The sequence below is a fragment of the Balaenoptera borealis genome (assembly GCF_965194805.1).
Source record: "Balaenoptera borealis genome assembly, contig: HAP1_SCAFFOLD_905, whole genome shotgun sequence".
Classification (NCBI taxonomy): Eukaryota; Metazoa; Chordata; class Mammalia; order Artiodactyla; family Balaenopteridae; genus Balaenoptera; species Balaenoptera borealis.
The window spans coordinates 96,040-114,750 of record NW_028123299.1 but is presented as its reverse complement, the minus strand read 5'-3'; the positions used below and the strand labels follow the sequence as shown (position 1 = coordinate 114,750).

Here is an 18,711-nt window from a genome sequence, read left to right as displayed (position 1 = left end):
CCAGATGAAGAGACAGAAAAAGAGACTGAAGGAGTATTTGGAGAAATAATGGCCTAAAATTTCACAAATTTGATGACTGCTGTTAATCTGCACATCCCAAAAGCTCAAGGAAGTCCAAGCATGATACAGTCAAAGAGAGCCACATCTACATACATCATAAACCATCAAATGACAAAGACAGTGTTAAAGCAGCAAGAGCGGAGTTATCATGTACAAAGAATCTTCAATAAAACTAATTGCTGATTTTTCATCAGAAACCATAGAGGCCAGAAGGCATTGCAATGACATATGCAAAGAGCTGAGGAAAAGAACCTGCCTACCAAGTATTCTGTACCTAGCAAAACTACCCTTCAGAAATGAAGGAGAGATGAAGACATTCTCAGATAAACAACAGTTGAAAGACTCCACTGCTAGCAAACTGACCCACAGAAAATACTAAAGAGATTTTTTTCAAGATGGAATGGTGAACACCAGACAGTAACTTAAATCCACATGAAAAAAGTACTAAAGGTAACTACATAAGTAAATACAAAAGACAGTATAAATGTATTTTTGTTTGTAAGTCAGTTTTTCTCCTATATGACTTAAAAGACAAATGCAGTATAAGCAAGTCCCAAATACATAAAGAAAAACTAACAGAATTAAAATGAAAAAACCTGACACTATTTTTTTAAATAAATAAATAAATTTATTTATTTATTTATTTGTATTTTTATTTTTGGCTGCGCTGGGTCTTCGTTGCCGCGCGCGAGTTTTCTCTAGCTGTGGCGAGCAGGGGCTACTCTTTGTTGTGGTGCGCGGGCTTCTCATTGTGCTGGCTTCTCTTGTTGAGGAGCACGGGCTCTAAGTGCATGGGCTTCAGTAGTTGTGGCTCTTGGGCTCTAGAGCGCAGGCTCAGTAGTTTTGGCGCGCAGGCTTAGTTGCTCCGCGGCATGTGAGATCTTCCCAGACCAGGGCTCGAGCCCGTGTCCCCTGCATTGGCAGGCGGATTCTTAACCACTGTACCACCAGGGAAGTCCGAAAAACTGACACTATTAAACGGAGAAATATTTCAAGCCAATAGCAAACGGTCATATATTGTATAATTCCATGTATATGAAATGTCCAGAATGAGCAAATCCATATAGACAGAAAGTAGATTAGTGGATGCCAGGGGATGTTGGGGAGGGGAAAATAGGGAGTAACAGCTAACATATACAAGATTTCTTTGTGGGGGCGTGACAAAAATGTTCTGGAATTAGATAGCAATATTGGTTGTGAAAATACTAAGAACTAGTGAATTGTACACTTACTTTAATCGGTGAATTTTTTTTTTTGAATCTTGTAGAAGTTTTTATTTCAGTGATGAAAAGAACGCAGTAAATGGAAACTATGCTGGTTTACGTTAGGCATGCACCTCTACCTGAAACTGCTGTTAGTTTTTGACTGGCCTAAATCTTTATAACTTATTTTTTCATTTAGGCACATCTTTAAATTTTTTTGGACCCTGACATACAGGGTAAGTTAACGTCTTCCTTGTGGCAGTTTAGTATGAGAATTATGTTCGCTGGCTAGATTCCTTTAACTAAAGTCCTCTAGACTCTCAGGCTACCTGTACTAGCTCAAGACTGTACTTTATATATAGAAATTTAAGTGAATCACAGTATAAGGGAGGGAGATAATCTAGAAAAGTGAAATGTACTGTATGAATACTCCATACATTTTTTTTCCAGCACTGATAATCAAACACTAGATAAGGAGGCCTACAGTCAAGTACCAAATTACTCTTTCCCCCACTGCTGCCCTTTCTGAGAGACACAAAGATGTATATCGATCTCTCCAGAAATCTGAAAGGAATCCACACAAATAACAGATTATTACCTATGTGGTCCCACATATCAAATTATAGAGCAGTTCCACTATTAAAATTATAGGAAGCAGTTAATGGGACTATGAGGAAAGCATCGTCCCACATACAGTAACATACACCTAGTAGAGTTTTCCATTCATCTGTCAATTGTTTTCCCAAGATTAGCATTAAAAAACACAACCCCAAACACATTTGACCCTCAAACCACCCCCACACACAAAAATCGGTCTTTATTCATTCTCAGATGACAGGATGTCCCAAGAGTGACAAAGGTGGGAGCCGATCCCCCCACAGCCTTTTCTTCAACCATCCCATCAACTGCTCTTCATTTCTTGAACTACCTTCCTTTTCCAGAGAGGTAATACTCAGGTCAGTCAGAAAGGCTTTCTGAGAAGACTGGCTTGGATTTCTGGGTCTGTTCCAGTCGATTCTAGATGAATTGGCTTGTATCAATGAAGCGCTCAACGCAGTTCACAAAACAAGCCTCAGCCCGACTGTCCAACTTTGGCCCAGGCTTGTCCATGCACATTTCCCAACAAAGTTCCGTCATCTGGTGCACCAGCTGCTGGAAGCGCTGCTTCTGAGTCTCTACCTCCGTGCAATGCTGCAGCTGCGGGTCGACCGAGCCCAAACCCGCTGCGGAGGAAGACGAGGAGGACGCCATCCCAGCGCGGCCACGCGTGCCGAGACAAACTCCGCACCAAGTCACCGACCTTCACGTGTCTCCGCGGCAGAACCCTTAAATGGTGAATTTCATGTTTTGTCTCAATTTAGAAAAAAAGTGTGTGTGTGTGGGGGAGGGGGTGGGCAGGAATGAACATATGAAGGAAAAGACTGCCTAAAACTGTAAAGATTTGGTAACAGATTTAAAATACATTTTGCAGGCAAGAAAGGGTGGAATTAACATGAAGGAAGTTAAATTAGTGATGAGGACAAATCTGAGAGTCTGCAAAATTACAGAGGAAAAAGGAGAAGAAAATGAAAATGCTGTGAAAGATGATGAGAGACATAAGAAACATAGCTAAGTAAACCAAACCAAGAATTATATCTGCAGCTGAAGAAGAAAGTAATATTCAAACACTTAATTGAATAAAACATCCTCCTCCTGAAAAGGGGAACACTGTATGCAGATTGAAAGTTGCCATAAAAATCCAGGGAAAAATCAGAGACTGAGACACATATCAGAAAAAGATTTTTGAGTCAAAATAAATAGAAGAAAATCCCATAAATATACAATTTAAAAAAAAAAGTTAAGAGAAGAAAATTTAGTCTGATATCAGGCTTATTTAAAATACTAAATGTAAAAATAATGGAACCAAATCTGTATTTATTGGGGAAATTATATAATTCAAGGATTTATGGACCCAGTGCATTTTCATTAAGCACTATGACAATGAAAAGACATTTTCACAAGTACACAGCAGCTAGAAAGTATATTCAACCTCTGTACCTTCTTGAAAAATTCACTTGAAGACTCACCCAGCTGAAGAGATGAATCAAAATGAAGAATTCATTACAGAGAAATGAAGCAATGCTGAAAGTGATCAGTGGTGAACTTTGAAGTCAGTTTGACACAACACTCATCTAAATAGCAAATTTAGTTACAAGGTGGAAAAAAAAATGCCAAAAGTTAATTTTGGAATGAAAGGCATGAAAAGAAAAAACAATTGTATTTTTTTGTCTTTTTGACTAAAGAGCTGTCATTTTATTCATGACTTGGTGATCAGATAGGTTAAAGAAGTTTTCATAAAAAATAAATTTGACTTGATTAAAATTTAAAACTTGTGTGCACCAAAAAAAAAAAAAAAAAAAAAAAACACCATCAACATAGTAAAAAGGTTGCACACAGAATTGGGAAAAACATTTGCAATTCATATATCTGATGAGAGATGACTATCCATAATATATGAAGAACTCTTACAGTTCAACAACAGCAAAAAGCAATCTAATTTTTAAATGAGTACAGAATCTGAAGAGACATTTCTCCAGGAAAGATACAGATGGCCAAAAAGAACGTGAAAAGATGTTTTACTTCATTAGTCATGAAGGAAATGTAAATAAAAACTACAAAGAGATACCACTTCATACCCATTAGGATGGCTTTTATGAAATAAAAAAGAGCAAGGGTTGGCAGGGATATGGTGAAATTGGAACTCTTGTGTATTGCTGATGGGAATGTAAAATGGTATAGCCACCGTGGAAAACAGTGTAGTGGTTCCTCAAAAAATGAAACATAGAATTACTATATGATCTAGCAATTCTTCTTCTAAGTATATACCCAAAAGAATCGAAAGCAGGGATTTGAACAGATTTTGAACACCCAGGTTCATAGCAGCATTATTAACAATAGCCAAAGGGTGAGAACAATCCAGATGTCTACCACCTGATGAATGGATCAATACAATGTGATACATACATACAATAGAATATTATTCAGCCTTAAAAAGGAGTGAATTTCTGACACATGCTACACTGTGGATGGACTTTGAAGGCATTGTGCTAAGTAATACAAGCCAGTCACAAAAGGGTTGGAGGAGGAGGAAAAGGGAGTTATTGTTTAATAGGTACAGAGTTTCCATTTGGGAAAATGAGTTAATTCTGGAGATGGATGGTGTGATGGTTGCCCAACAATGTGAATATACTTAATGCCTTAACTTGTATACTTAAAAATGTTTGAAATGGTAAATTTTATGTATATTTTACCACAATGGAAAAAAGCTACCAAAAAATGAAACTCGAAAAGAATTTTAAAACTAGATATCTGTCTTCCAAATTATTGTTGAGTATATAAAATAAGCAAAATAACATAGAACAAGAACAGGAAACAAGAGGGGCTTCCGTGGTGGCGCAGTGGTTAAGAATCTGCCTGCCGTCGCAGGGGACACGGGTTCAAGCCCTGGTCCAGGAAGACCCCACATGCCGTGGAGCAGCTAAGTCCATGCACCACAACTACTGAGCCCGCATGCCACGACTACTGAAGCCCGCGAGCCTAGAGCCCATGCTCCGCAACAAGAGAAGCCACCGCAATGAGAAGCCCGCGCACCACAACGAAGAGTAGCCCCGCTCGCCGCAACTACAGAAAGCCCGCGCGCAGCAATGAGCACCCAATGCAACCAAATAAATAAACAAATAAATACATTTATTAAAGAAAAAGAATGAAAACTAAACTTTTTAAGCCTAGTCTTTCAGAACAGTAGAATGGGCTCCCAAAGAACCTTTCAAATGCTAATTTTTCTCTTTTCCTTACAAATTCTATAATCTAATAAATTATATACTTGCACTGTTTCTTAGATGTTCAATTGCTTTCCTGATTCCATTTTTTTTCATATGTATTCACCTTTGCCCAAAATGCTTTTCTCTTTCCATCTCAGTTTTTTTGGTTTTGTTTTAAACATCTTTATTGGAGTATAATTGCTTGACAATGGTGTGTTAGTTTCTGCTTTATAACAAAGTGAATCAGCTATACATATACATATATCCCCATATCTCCTCCCTCTTGCATCTCCCTCCCACCCTCCCGATCCCACCCCTCTAGCTGGTCACACCACACTGAGCTGATCTCCCTGTGCTATGCGGCTGCTTCCCACTAACTATCTATTTTACATTTGGTAGTATATGAGTCCGTGCCACTCTCTCACTTCGTCCCAGCTTCCCCTTCCCCCTCCCCGTGTCCTCACGTCTGTTCTCTACGTCTGCGTCTTTATTCCTGTCCTGCATCCATCTCACTGTTTATCCAGTGTAACTCTCTTCTCACACTAGTAGATGCTTGAGAGGTATTTTAAAATAATTTTTGTCAGCTTCCTGTCTGAATCGTGATTTCCCTCTCTTAGGTTCCAGGGCTGCTGCTGCTTCAGAGCAGTCAGCTCAACTACAAGACACGAAGATTGATAATCTAGCAGACACTAAAGCCATTAAACAGAAAGGGGAGATCCACAGTAAGAGGACCGTTCCTAAGGAAGCCTGGCCCGAAGAGAAGAAATCCTTGCAAATAGATATTGCAGGTAATGGGGAGTGGGGTAGGGGGTGTGAGAGAGAGAGAGCATGCACACGCAAACGCCTGTGTCTACGTGTTTCCACTTAATTCTGATGAGACTATAGTCTCACAATTTAAACAGAGTTCCATCTTTTTATTTTTTGCTTTCTTATGCATATCACTTCAGTGCTTCTTTGTCTGTGTGGATGTATGTATTTATTTGTAAGATAATTGTTACTTCTGGGAAAAGACACTGGCAATTTAGAAACAAAATTACAATTAAATACCCAAGGCTGATAGTATTAGAAGTGAAGTATCATGTCTCAACACTGAAACAGGGGAGGGAAAGCTTAAGGCATTCCAGATGACTGTGACAAAGACAGAAAGAATCTCAATACAAACTTTTAAAAAATTACAATAAAAAAGACCCAAGATCAAATCTATTTATGTTCACCCATGGCCCCCTTTTTCTAATAACATAAAAGAAAAGTGTATAGGACACAAGCCATTACTACCTAGCTGTCAAAGGAAAACTGGATATCCACATGCAGAAGAATTAATTTGGACCATTACCTTTTACCATATACAAAATTAACCCAAAATGGATCAAAGATCCAAACAGAAGAGCTAAAATTATAAAACTCTTAGAAGAAAACATGGGGGGAAAGCTTCATGACATTGGATTTGGCAATGATTTCGTGGCTATGACACCAACAGTATAGGCAACAAAAGCAAAAATAAATAAATTATACTATATCAGAATTTAAAACTCTGCTTCAAAGGACACAATCAACAGAGTTAAAAGACAACCTGTGGAATAGGAGAAAATATTTGCAAATCATGATAAGTGACCAATATCCAGATTATATATGGAACTTCTAAAAGTCAACAACAAAGAAACCCAATTTAAAAATGGGTAAAGGACTCGAATAGACACTTCTCCAGGGAGTATATATGAATGGCCAACAAGTATATGAAAAGATGCTTAATATCACTAATCATCAAAGAAATGCAAATCAAAACCACAATGAGATACTACTGCACACCTATTAGGATGGGTAGTATCAAAAGAACAGAAAATAACAATCGTTGTCAAGGATGCAGAGAAATTGGATCCCTTGTGCACTGCTGGTGGAAATATAAAACGGCACAGCCATTATGGAAAACAGTGTGGAGGTTCCTAAAAAATTAAAAATAGAATGACGATATGATACAGCAATCCCACTTCTGGGTGTATATCCAAAGGAATTCAAAGCAGGATCTCACAGATATCTGCACACCCATGTTCATTGCAGCATTACTCACGATAATCAAGATACGTCCATCAGCAGATGAATGGATAAATATAATGTGATATCTATACAATAGAATGTTATGCAGCCTTAAAAGAAGAAAATCCTGTCACATGCTATAACATAGGTGAATCTCAAGGACCTTGTGCTGAGTGAAATAAGCCAGTCACAAAAAGATAAACACTGTATATTCCGCCTACGTGAAGTATCTGAAATAGTGAAAATCATAGAAACAAAGTAGAAAAGTGGCTGCCAACGGCTGGGGAGAGAAAGGAGGGGGAGTTCATGTTTATTGGGTATAGAGTTTCAGTGTTGCAAGATGAAGATGTTCTAGAGATCTGTTGTGCAACAGTGTGAACATACTTAACACTGCTGAACTGTATGCTTAAAAATTGGTTAAGATGGTAAATTTAATCTTCTGTGTTTATCACACACAAAAAAGAATGTGTAAGATGAAAAAACAACATTGCAATTCTGCAGTGGGTAGTCTAGGAGACATAGCTTGGAAAAGAAAGATGGAAATATAACCTGCAGAAGCATACTCTAGCCCAGGCCGCACAGAGGAGGTGAGCGGCGGGCGGGCGAGCGAGAGAAACTTCATCTGCAGCTCCCTATCGCTCCCCATTCCTCACGTTACCGCCTGAACCATCCCCCCACCCCCCAACCCCGTCTGTGGAAAAATTGTCTTCCATGACACCGGTCCCTGGTGGCAAAAAGGTTGGGGACCGCTGCCCTAGAGGACCCTCAAGGAGAAATGGATAATACAGAACACTAGAGAGCTTGAACACACATACTTAGCCCATGACAGACCATAGAAATGAAATTAAAAAAAAAAAAAGCAGAGTTAGAGAAACATCTGGAAATATTGAGGTTGATGTGTATAAATGTTTGTATGCTTTTAAAACACAACCTTTCAAATGCTCATAGAACATTTTTTTTTCAAACAGCTTTTTTAATATGTAATGCACATATATAATTCTCCCACTTAAAGTGTACCATTTAATGATTTTTACCCTATTCACAGATATGTGCAACCATCAACACAGTTGACTTTAGAACATTTTTATCACCTCAGAAAGAAACTCTATACCCCTTAGCTATCACCCCTCTATTTCCTCATCACCCACCTCCCCCCAAGCCCTAAGTCAACCACTGATCTACTTTGTCTCTATTATAAATTTTCCTATTCTAGACCTTAATACAAATGGAATCATTTAATGTGTGGACTTTTGTGACTGGCTTCTTGTAACTCAGCATGATGTTTTTGGGTTCATCCAAGTTAGGGCTTGTATCATTATTTTATTCCTTCTAATGGCTCAATAATATTTCATCGTATGTATGTATCACAGTTTGTTTATCTGTTTGTTGATGGACATTTGGTTGTTTCCACCTTTTGGCTACTATGAATAATGCTTTTATAAAATAATGATTTTATATTTATAAAATATAAATGCTTTTCTATTCATGTACAGGTTTTTATATGGACAATATGTTTTCATTTGTCTTGGGTACGTACCCAGGAATGGAATTCCTAGATCATGTGATAACTTTATATTTCATCATCTGAGGAGTTGTCAGACTGTTTGCCAAAGTGGCTGCACCATTTTACATTCCCAGTAGCAATGTATGAGGATTTCAATTTCTCTACTAACTCACCAACACTTATTATCTGACTTTTTCATTGGATCTATTCTAGTGGACGTGAAGTTGTATCTCATTTTGCTTTTGATTTGCATTTGCCTCCTGATTATGATGTTGAACATCTTTCTGTGTGCTTATTGGCCAGTTGTGTGTTATCCTTGGAGAAATGTGTATTCAGATCCTGGCCTGGTTTTTATTTGGGCTATTTCTCTTTTTTATTGAGTTTTAAGAGTTCTATGTATTCTAGATACACATTCTTATCAAAATTTTGATTTTGATATATTCTCCCATTCTGTGAGTTAAAATTGGGAAGTATGAGTCCTCCAACATGACCTTATTTTTCATGATTGTCTTGGCTCTTCTGGGTCCTTGACAATTCCATATGCTTGCAAAATTTCTACTAAGAAATCAGCTAGGATTCTGATAGGGATTGTGTTGAATCTGTGATCACTTTGGTGAGAATTGCTTTCTTAACAGTAAGTCCGTGGACTTGGGATGTTTGATTTAGATAGATATTTATTGATTTAGATATTTATTTAGATATTCTTTAATTTCTTGCAGTCATTTTTTGTAGCTTTCAGAGTAGAAGTTTTTCTCTTCTTATGTTAAATTTACATTAATATTTTAATTTTTTTGAGGCTGTTGTGAACAGAATGGTTTCCTTTTGCTTTTCTTTTTGTTTTTGGCTGTGCTGCTTGACTTGAGGGATCTTAGTTCCCCAACCAGGGATCTAACTTATGCCCTCTTGCAGTGGAATTGCAGAGTCCTAACCACTGGACTGCCAGAGAATTCCCCCAGAATGGTTTTCTTAATTTCATTTTCAGTTTGTTAATTGCAAGTATATCATAATACAATTGATTTTTTTAATATTTAACTTTTATCCTGCAACGATGCTGACTCGTTTATTAGTTCTAAATGGTGAATGGGATTGTTTGCTTAATTGGTCTTTCTTAGCTTTCGTTGTTAGTATGTAGAAATGCAGCAGATTTCTGTGTATTAATTTCATATCCTGAAACTTTAGCGAATTCACTGATGAGCTCTAGTAGTTTTCTGGTAGCAGCTTTAGGATTTTATAGTATCATGTCATCTGTAAAAACTGACAGTTTTACTTCTTCTTTTCCAATTTGGATTCGTTTTATTTCTTTTTCTTCTCTGCTTGCCGTGACTAGGACCTTCAAAACTATGTTGAAAAAAAGTGGCGAGAGTGGACATCCTTGTCTTGTTCCTGATCTTAGGGGAAATGCTTTCAGCTTTTCACCATTGAGTATAATGTTAGCTGTGGGTTTGTCATATATGGCCTTTATTGTGTTGAGGTATGTTCTCTCTGTGCCCACTTTCTAGAGAGTTTTTATCATAAATGTGTGTTGAAATTTGTCAAAAGCTTTTTCTGCATCTATTGAGATGATCATATGTTTTTTTTTTAATAAATTTATTTTATTTATTTATTTTTGGCTGTGTTGGGTCTTCATTACTGTGTGCGGGCTTTCTCTAGTTGCAACGAGCGGGGGCTACTCTTTGTTGCGGTGTGCGGGCTTCTCATTGCGGTGGCTTCTCTTTGTTGCGGAGCACAGGCTCTAGGCGCACAGGCTTCAGTAGTTGTAGCACGCGGGCTCAGTAGTTGTGGCTCACAGGCTCTAGAGCACAGGCTCAGCAGTTGTGGCACACGGGCTTAGTTGCTTCACGGCATGTGGGATCTTCCGGGACCAGGGCTCGAATCCGTGTCCCCTGCAGTGGCAGGTGGATTCTTAACCACGGTGCCACCAGGGAAGCCCGATCATATGGTTTTTATTCTTCAGTTTGTTAATGCGGTGTATCACACTGATTGATTTGCAGATATTGAAAAATCCTTGCATCCCTGGGATGAATCCCACGTGATCATGGTGTATGAGCCTTTTAATTTATTAGTGGATTCGGTTTGCTAGTATTTTGTAGAGGATTTTTGCATCTATGTTCATCAGTGGTATTGGTCTGTAGTTTTCTTTTGTGTAATATCTTTATCTGGTTTTGGTATCAGGGTGATGGTGGCCTCCTAGAATGAGTTCAGAAGTTTTCTTTCCTCTGCAAACTTTTGGAAGGGTTTCAGAAGGATGGGTGTTAACTCTTCTCAATGTTTGGTAGAATTCACCTGTGAAGCCATTTGGTCCTGGACTTTTCTTTGTTGGGAATTTTTAAATTGCTGATTCAATTTCAGTTCTGGTAATTGGTCTGTTCATATTTTCTGTGTCTTCCTGATTCAGTCTTGGGAGGTTGTACCTTTCTAAGAATTCATCAGTTCCTTCTAGGTTGTCCGTTTTATTGGCATGTAGTTGCTCATAGTAGTCTCTTATGATCCTTTGTATTTCTGTGGTGTCGGTTGTAACTTCTCCTTTTTCATTTCTGATTTTATTGATTGGGGCCCTCTCCCTTTTTTTCTTGATGAGTCTTCCTAAAGGTTTATCAATTTTGTTTATATTTTCAAAGAGCCAGCTTTTAGTTTCATTGATCTTTCCTATTGTTTTTTTTAGTCTCTATTTCATTTATTTCTGCTCTGATATTTATGATTTCTTTCCTTCTACTAACTTTGGTTTTTATTTATTCTTCTTTCTCTACTTGCTTTAGATGTAAGTTTAGGTTGTTAATTTGAGATTTTTCTTGTTTCCTGAGGTAAGCCTGTATTACTATAAACTTCCCTCTTAGAACTGCTTTGTCTGCGTCCCATAAGTCTTGGATCATCGTGCTTTCGTTTTCATTTGTCTCTAGGTAGTTTTTGATTTCCTCTTTGATTTCTTCAGTGATCCATCAGTTGTTTAGTAGCATATTGTTTAGCCTCCACGTGTTTGTGGTTTTTGCAGGTTTTTTTTCTTGTAGGTGATTTCTAGTTCCATAGAGTTGTGGTTGGAAAAGAAGCTTGATATGATTTCAGTTTTCTTAAATTTACCAAGGCTTGTTTTGTGGCCTAACATGTGATCTGTCCTGGAGAATGTTACATGTGCACTTGAAAAGAATGTGCATTCTGCTGCTTTTGGGTGGAATGCTCTATAAATATCAGTTAAGTCCCTTTGGTCTAATGTGTTATTTAAGGCCTGTGTTTCCCTGTTGATTTTCTCTCTGGATGATCTGTCCATTGATGTAAGTCAGGTGTTAAAGTCCTTACTATTATTGTGCTGCTGTTGATTTCTCCTTTTATGTCTATTAATATTTTGCCTTCTGTATTCAGGTGCTCCTATGTTGGGTGCATATATATTTACAGTTGTTATATCTTCTTCTTGGATTGATCCCTTGATCATTCTGTAGTGTCCTTCTTTGTCTCCTGTGACAGTTTTTATTTTAAAGTTGATTTCATCTAATATAAATATTGGTACTCTGGCTTTCTTTCGATTTTCGTTTGTGTGGACTACCTTTTCCATCCCCTCACTTTTAGTCTGTATGTGTCTCTAGATCTGTAGTGAGTCTCTTGTAGGCAGCAAATACACGGGTCTTATTTTTGTATCCATTCAGCCAGTTTGTGTCTTTTGGTTGGAGCATTCAGTCTGTTTACGTTTAAGGTAATTATCGATATGTATGTTCGTACTGTCATTTTGTTAATTGTTTTGGATTTGTTTCTGTAGGTCTTTTTTTCCCCCTTCTTTTGTTCTCTTCTCTTGTGATTTGATGACTATCTTCAGTGTTATGTTTAGATTCCTTTTTTGTGTATGTGTGTATCTGTTACAGATTTTTGGCTTGTGGTTACCTTGAGGTTATTGTATAGCAGTCTCTGTATACATATGGTGATTCTTCTAAATTGCTGATGTCTTAATTTCAAATGCATTTGCCATTACCCTCCATGTGTACTCTCCTCCCCTCATGATTACTGTTTTTTATGTCATGTTTTACATCAAATTGTTTTGTGTATCCCTTAACTGCTTATCGTGGATACAGATGATTTTACTACTTTCGTCTTTTAATCTTCCTGCTAGCTTTGTTTGCGAATGATTTCCTACCTTTACTGTATGTTTACTGGTGAGCTTTTTTGTTCCATAGTTTTCTTATATCTAGTTGTGGCCTTTTCTTTTGCACCTGGAGAAGTTCCTTTAACATTTGTTGTAAAGCTGGTTTAGTGGTGCTGAATTCTTTTAGCCTTTGCTTGTCTGTACAGCTTTTGATTTCTCTGTCAAATCTGAACAAGAGCCTTGCTGAGTAGAGTATTCTTGGATGTAGGTTCTTCCCTTTCATCACTTTAAATATATCATGCCAGTCCCTTCCGACCTGCAGAGTGCCTGCTGAAAAGTCAACTGATAGTCTTATGGGAGTTCCTTTGTATGTTATTTGCTGCTTTCCCCTTGCTGCTTTTAGTATTCTCTGTATCTTTAATTCTTGACATTTTGATTACAGCGTGTCTTGGTGTGTTCCTCTTTGGGTTATCCTGTATGGGATTTTCTGCGCTTCTTGGACTTGGATGACTATTTCCTTTCCCAGGTTAGGGAGGTTTTCAGCTATTATCTCTTCAAATATTTTCCTGAGCTCTTTCTTTCAAATATGTTCCCGGGCTCTTTCTCTCTTCTTCTGGGACCCCTGTAGTGCGAATATTAGTGCTCTTGATGTTGTCTCAGAGATCTTTTAAACCGTTCTCATTTCTTTTCTTTTTTAAATCTTTTTTCTGTTCAGTGGCAGTGATTTCCACTACTCTGTCTTCCAGCTCACTGATCCATTCTTCTGAATCCTTTAGTCTACTTTGATTCCTTGCACTGTATTTTTCATTTCAGTTATTGTATTCTTCATCTCTGGTTGTTCTTTACATTTTCTAACTCTTTTCTTAAAACTTATAACTTCTCGTTCTGTGCATCCATTCTCCTCCTGAGTTCTTTGATCATCTGTATGATCATTACTCTGAACTATTTCTTGGGTAGATTGCCTATTTCCACTTCACTTAGTTCTTCTTCTGGGATTTTATCTTGTTCCTTCATCTGAAACATATTGCTCTGCCATCTCATTTTGTCAATAAGTTGCTATTTGTATTTTTATGTATGTAGTAGGTAAGTTACATCTGTCAACCTTGGAGAAGTGGCCCTCTGTAGGAGGCGTCCTGTGCATTTCAGCAGCACGCTCCCCTCTCGTTACCCAAGCTGTGTGCTCTAGGGGTTCACCCTAAGAGGGCTACTTGGGCCTTCTGTTGTGGTGGGCTAACTATGTGGGCAGTCTGGTAGGCCCCTAGTCTGGTTGGTTGCCAGGTCCTGCCTTGTGTGGATGCTGCTGGCTGCTGTTTAGCAGGGCCTGGTCACAACGTGGCTGGTTGCAGAATGCTAGGGGCCCCGGGGCTAATGCTGGCTCACTGGTGGGTGGAGTCAGGGTCCTGAAGACCCTAGGGTTGTTGCCTACCCACTGGTAGTTGAAGCCAGATCATGGGGTTAGTGCTGGTCTACTGGCAGGCAGAGCTGGTCCCTGGAGTCCAGCTGCAGGGTCCTGGGATCCCAGAGCTCATTTCAGATTGTTGAGGGGGTGGTGTCGGTTCCTGACACAGTTGGGTACAGGGTCTGGAGTGTCCTGAAGGTTTCCTTGGCCTGCTAGTGGGCCAGTCCAAGGCCCAGCTGGTCCCAGGGTAGGCTCTGGCCTGCATTGAGGAATCATAGTTTTCTTGCTTTTGGTGCCTGCATCCTGGTGAATGAGACTGGTCTAGAAGCTTGGCCTGGCTTCCTGGTGGGAGAGTCCTGTGCCTGTCTACTGGTGGGTGGTGCTGGGTCTTGGCCCTCTGGTGGGCTGGGCCATATCTAGGGGCTAGTCCAAAGGCAGCTGTGAGCTTTTTTGTCTTTAGGCAGCCTGTCTGCTAATGGGTGGAGCTGTGTCCTGACCCAGTTAGTTCTTTGGCCTGAGGCGTCCCAGCACTGTTGCCTGCAGGCTGTTGGGTGGGGCCAGGTTTTGGAGCTAATGAGCCAATATGTCATCCACCAACAGTATTCCCCAATATGTCTGCCACCAGTGTCTATGTCCCCAGGGTGAGCCGCAGCCACCCTCCCCCAACCCCTGCCGCTCCAGGAGACTCTCCAAGACGAGCAGGTAGGTCTGGCCCAGGCTCCTATCAAATTACTTCTTTGGCCCTGTGTCCCAGGGTATATGAGATTTCATGTGCACCCTTTAAGGGTGATATCTCTATTTTCCCCAGTCCTGTGGGGCTCCTGCAATTAAGCCTTTCTGGCCTTCAAAGCCAAATGCTCTGTGGGCTCATCTCAACAATGCCAGACCCCCAACCTGGGAGAACCTCTGGAATATATTTACTCTCCAGTTTTCGTTGCCTACATAGGGGTTATGGAATTTGATTATATTGTGAGTCTCCCCCTATTACCGGTTTTGTTGCCGTTCCTTCTTTATGTCTTTTGGTGTAGGAGATCTTTTCTGGTGGGTTCCAGTGTTTTGTGTGTGTGCGTTTTTTTTTTATTGGTTGCTCTGCGGATAGTTGTGATTTTGGTGTGCTTGTGAGAGGAGGTGAGCTCAAGGTCTTTTTACTCTGCCATCTTGCCCACTTTCCTCTATACCACATTTTCTTTTTTTTTGTTTTGTTTTAATTTTTATTGGAGTATAGTTGCTTTACAGTGTTGTGTTAGTTTCTACTGTACAGCAAAGTGAACCAGCTATACATATATATATATATATATATATATATATATATATCCCCTCTTTTTTGGATTTCCTTCCCATTTAGGTCACCACAGAGCATTGAGTAGAATTCCCTGTGCTATATACAGTAGGTTCTCATCAGTTATCTATTTTATACATAGTATCAATAGTGTATATATGTCAGTCCCAATCTCCCAATTCCTCCCACCCCCCCCCATACCACACTTTCCTTATCTATTCATCCATCAGTGGACACTTAGGTGGTTTCCATGTCTTGGCTATTTTAAATAATGCTGCAGTGAGCACAGATCTACGAATATCTCTCCAAGACCAAGCTTTCAATTGTTTTGTGTGTAGACCCAGAAGCAGAATTGCTGGATCGTATGGTAGTTGCATTTTAACTCTTTGGGTAACCTCCATACTGATTTCCATAGTGGCAACACCAATTACATTCTCACTAACAGTGCACAGAAAAAGGAACCTTTAGCTCCATAACCTCACTAATGCTTGTTATTTCTTGTCTTTTTGATGATAGCCATTCTAACAGGTGTGAGGTGATATCTCATTGTGGTTTTGGTTTACATTTCCCTGATGATTATTGGTGCTGAGCATCTTTTCCTGTATTTGTTAGCCATTCGTATGTCTTCTTCACAAAAATGTCTATTAAGATCCTGTGCCCTCATTTTTTAATTGGGTTGTTTGTTTGTTTGTTTTTATTTGAGTTGAATTCTTTGTCTATTTTGGATGTTAACCCCTTGTCAGATATGTCATTTGCAAATATCTTCTTCCATTCAGTAGTCTGATGGTTTCTTTTGCTGTGCAGAAGCCTTTCAGTTGGATGTACTCCTACTATTTACTTTCGCTTTTGTTGTCTTTGCTTTGGGCGTCAAATTCAAAAAATTATTGCTAACACCAGTGTCAAAGCTCTTACTGCCTATGTTTTCTTCTAGGAATTTTATGGTTTCAGACCTTACATTTAAATCTTCAATCCATTTAGAATTGATTTTTGTGTATGGTGTAAGATAACGCTTCAGTTTCATTCTTTTGCATGTGGCTATCGAGTTTTCCCAGTACCATTTATTGAAGAGACTATCCTTTCCCCATTGTATATTCTTGGCTGCTTTGTCATAAGGTAATTGACCTTATATGTGTGAGTTTATTTCTGGTCTCTCTATTCTTTTCCATTGATCTACATGTCTGTTTTTATGTCAGTACTATACCATTTTGATTACTGTAGCTTTGTAATATAGTTTGAAATCAGGAAGTGTGATGCCTACAGTTTTCTTCTACTTTTTAAAGATTGCTTTGGCTATTTGGAGTCTTTTGTGGTTACATACAAATTTTAGGATTGTTCAATTTTTGTGAAAAATGCCATTGGAATTTTGATAGGGATTGCATTGAATCTGTAGATTGTTTTGAGTAGTATGGACATTTTAACAATATTAATTCTTCCAATCTGTGAACACAGAATATTTTCCCATTTGTTCATGTCTTTTTCAGCTTTTTTCATCAATGTTTTCAGTATACAGGTCTTTCACCTCCTTGGTTAAATTTATTCCTAGGTATTTTATTCTTTTGATGCAATTATGAACAGGATTGTTTTAATTTGTTTTTCTGGCAGTTTATTATTAATGTATAGAAATGCAACAGATCTTTGTCTGTTAAATAATTTTGTATACTGCAACTTTACTGAATGTTTTAGTTGTAACAGTTTTTTTGGTGGCGTCTTTAGGGTTTTCTATATCTAAAACCATGTCATTTTCACATAGTGACAATTTTGCTTCTCTTCTGATTTGGGTGCCTTTTGTTTCTTTTTCTTGCCTAATTGCTCTGGCTAGAACTTCCAATACTGTGTTCAATAAACGTGATGCCGGTGGATATCCTTGTCTTGTTCCTGATCTTAGAGGAAATGCTTTCCATTTTTCAACATTGAGTATGTTAGCTATGGTCTTGTCAGAAATGGTCGTGAGCTATGTTTCCTGTATACCTACTTTGGTGAGAGTTTTTATCATGAATGGATTTTGAGTTTTCTCAAATGCTTTTTCTACATCTATTGACTATATGATTTTTGTCCTTTATTTGGTTAGTGTCATGTACCACATTGATTGATTTGTAAGATGTTGAATCATCCTTGCATTCCTGGAATAAATCCCACTTGATCATAGTGTATAATCCTTTTAATATATTATTGAATTTGGTGTGCTAATGTTTTGTTTGGTTTCTTTTTGCATCTATGTTCATCAGGGATATTGGCTTGTAATTTTTTTGTAGTGTATCTACACTGGGTATCTAGGTAACGTCTGGATAACAGGGTAATGTGGGCCTTATAAAATAAGTTTGGAAGTGTTCTCTCCTGTTCTGCTTATTGGAAGAGTTTGAGAATCTTTCATATTAATCCTTCCTTAAGTATTCGGTAGAATTCAGCAGTGAAGCCACCTGGTCCTGGACTTTTGTTCATTGGGAGGTTTGAGAGTCTTTTTATCCTTTAGATATAAAAGCAGACTCCATGTATCCCACTATATTTTCGGGAAATTGTCTTAGGGATTCCCAGAGTATTTTGTGAAAATTCTGATTACCAATAATCTATAGAGAAGGTAAAATGGATCCCATAGTTACAAGTGATACTGTGTTTCATATGTATGTCTGTTTCTTCCATGACTTAGAACTCTAAAAATGTGTATGGAAACTGAATTAACGTTTGCAATTATGGTTTATAGTTGTTAAGATGTTCTACATCTTAAAATGCCTATTTTGATATAGAATGACTGTCAAAATGTGAAGATGGAAGATGGTAAATTATAGTAGGTGTATTTTACCACAATAAAAAAAATGGAGGGGGTGTGAAGATGGTTCAGAAAAAAGAATTTTTCAAGGCTCTAAAACATACAAAGAGTTGGAGTTTTAAAAATTCCATCCATTTAATTACTGATGATAAAAATAAAGTCTCAGGTTTCTTAGCTGAAAATGAGATTAATAATACCTCTCTCTCAGTTTGATAAGAGGGGAAAAAACAGATATAGAGCATATATCATAATAGCCCACACATAGCAAGCAGTAATACATAGCAGCTGCTGTTACAATCCCAAGAACCTAAATGCCCTCCTCAAGGTCATACAGCCAGTCTGTGGCAGAATCCAGCCCAGAATCTGGGTCTTTTGATCCTGAGTCTCTTAAACTATTACCATGCCAATCTAGCCACTAGGCACAAGGCATGAATCCTTTGTCCAGGCAGTGAATTTTCTGAATCTTTATATAGACCATTCTTTCCTTCAGTCTTTGTTTTGTATCTAAAGAATTAAATGTGAATACTATTTCTAAAGGGAATGCAAATATTTTGAAAGTCCTTCAAAATCTTTTTTTTTTTTTTTTTTCACCTTTTCAGAGTCCAG

The 18,711-nt window shown here is 38.3% G+C and overlaps 1 pseudogene across 1 annotated transcript; it reads right to left on the bottom strand.

The window, feature by feature from the left end:
• Window positions 1-675: 675 nt before the first annotated feature.
• On the bottom strand, window positions 676-12,111 carry LOC309621709 (mitochondrial import inner membrane translocase subunit Tim8 A pseudogene; annotated as a pseudogene). Its single transcript has one exon. The product of its transcript is annotated as a mitochondrial import inner membrane translocase subunit Tim8 A pseudogene (transcript).
• Window positions 12,112-18,711: the final 6,600 nt, after the last annotated feature.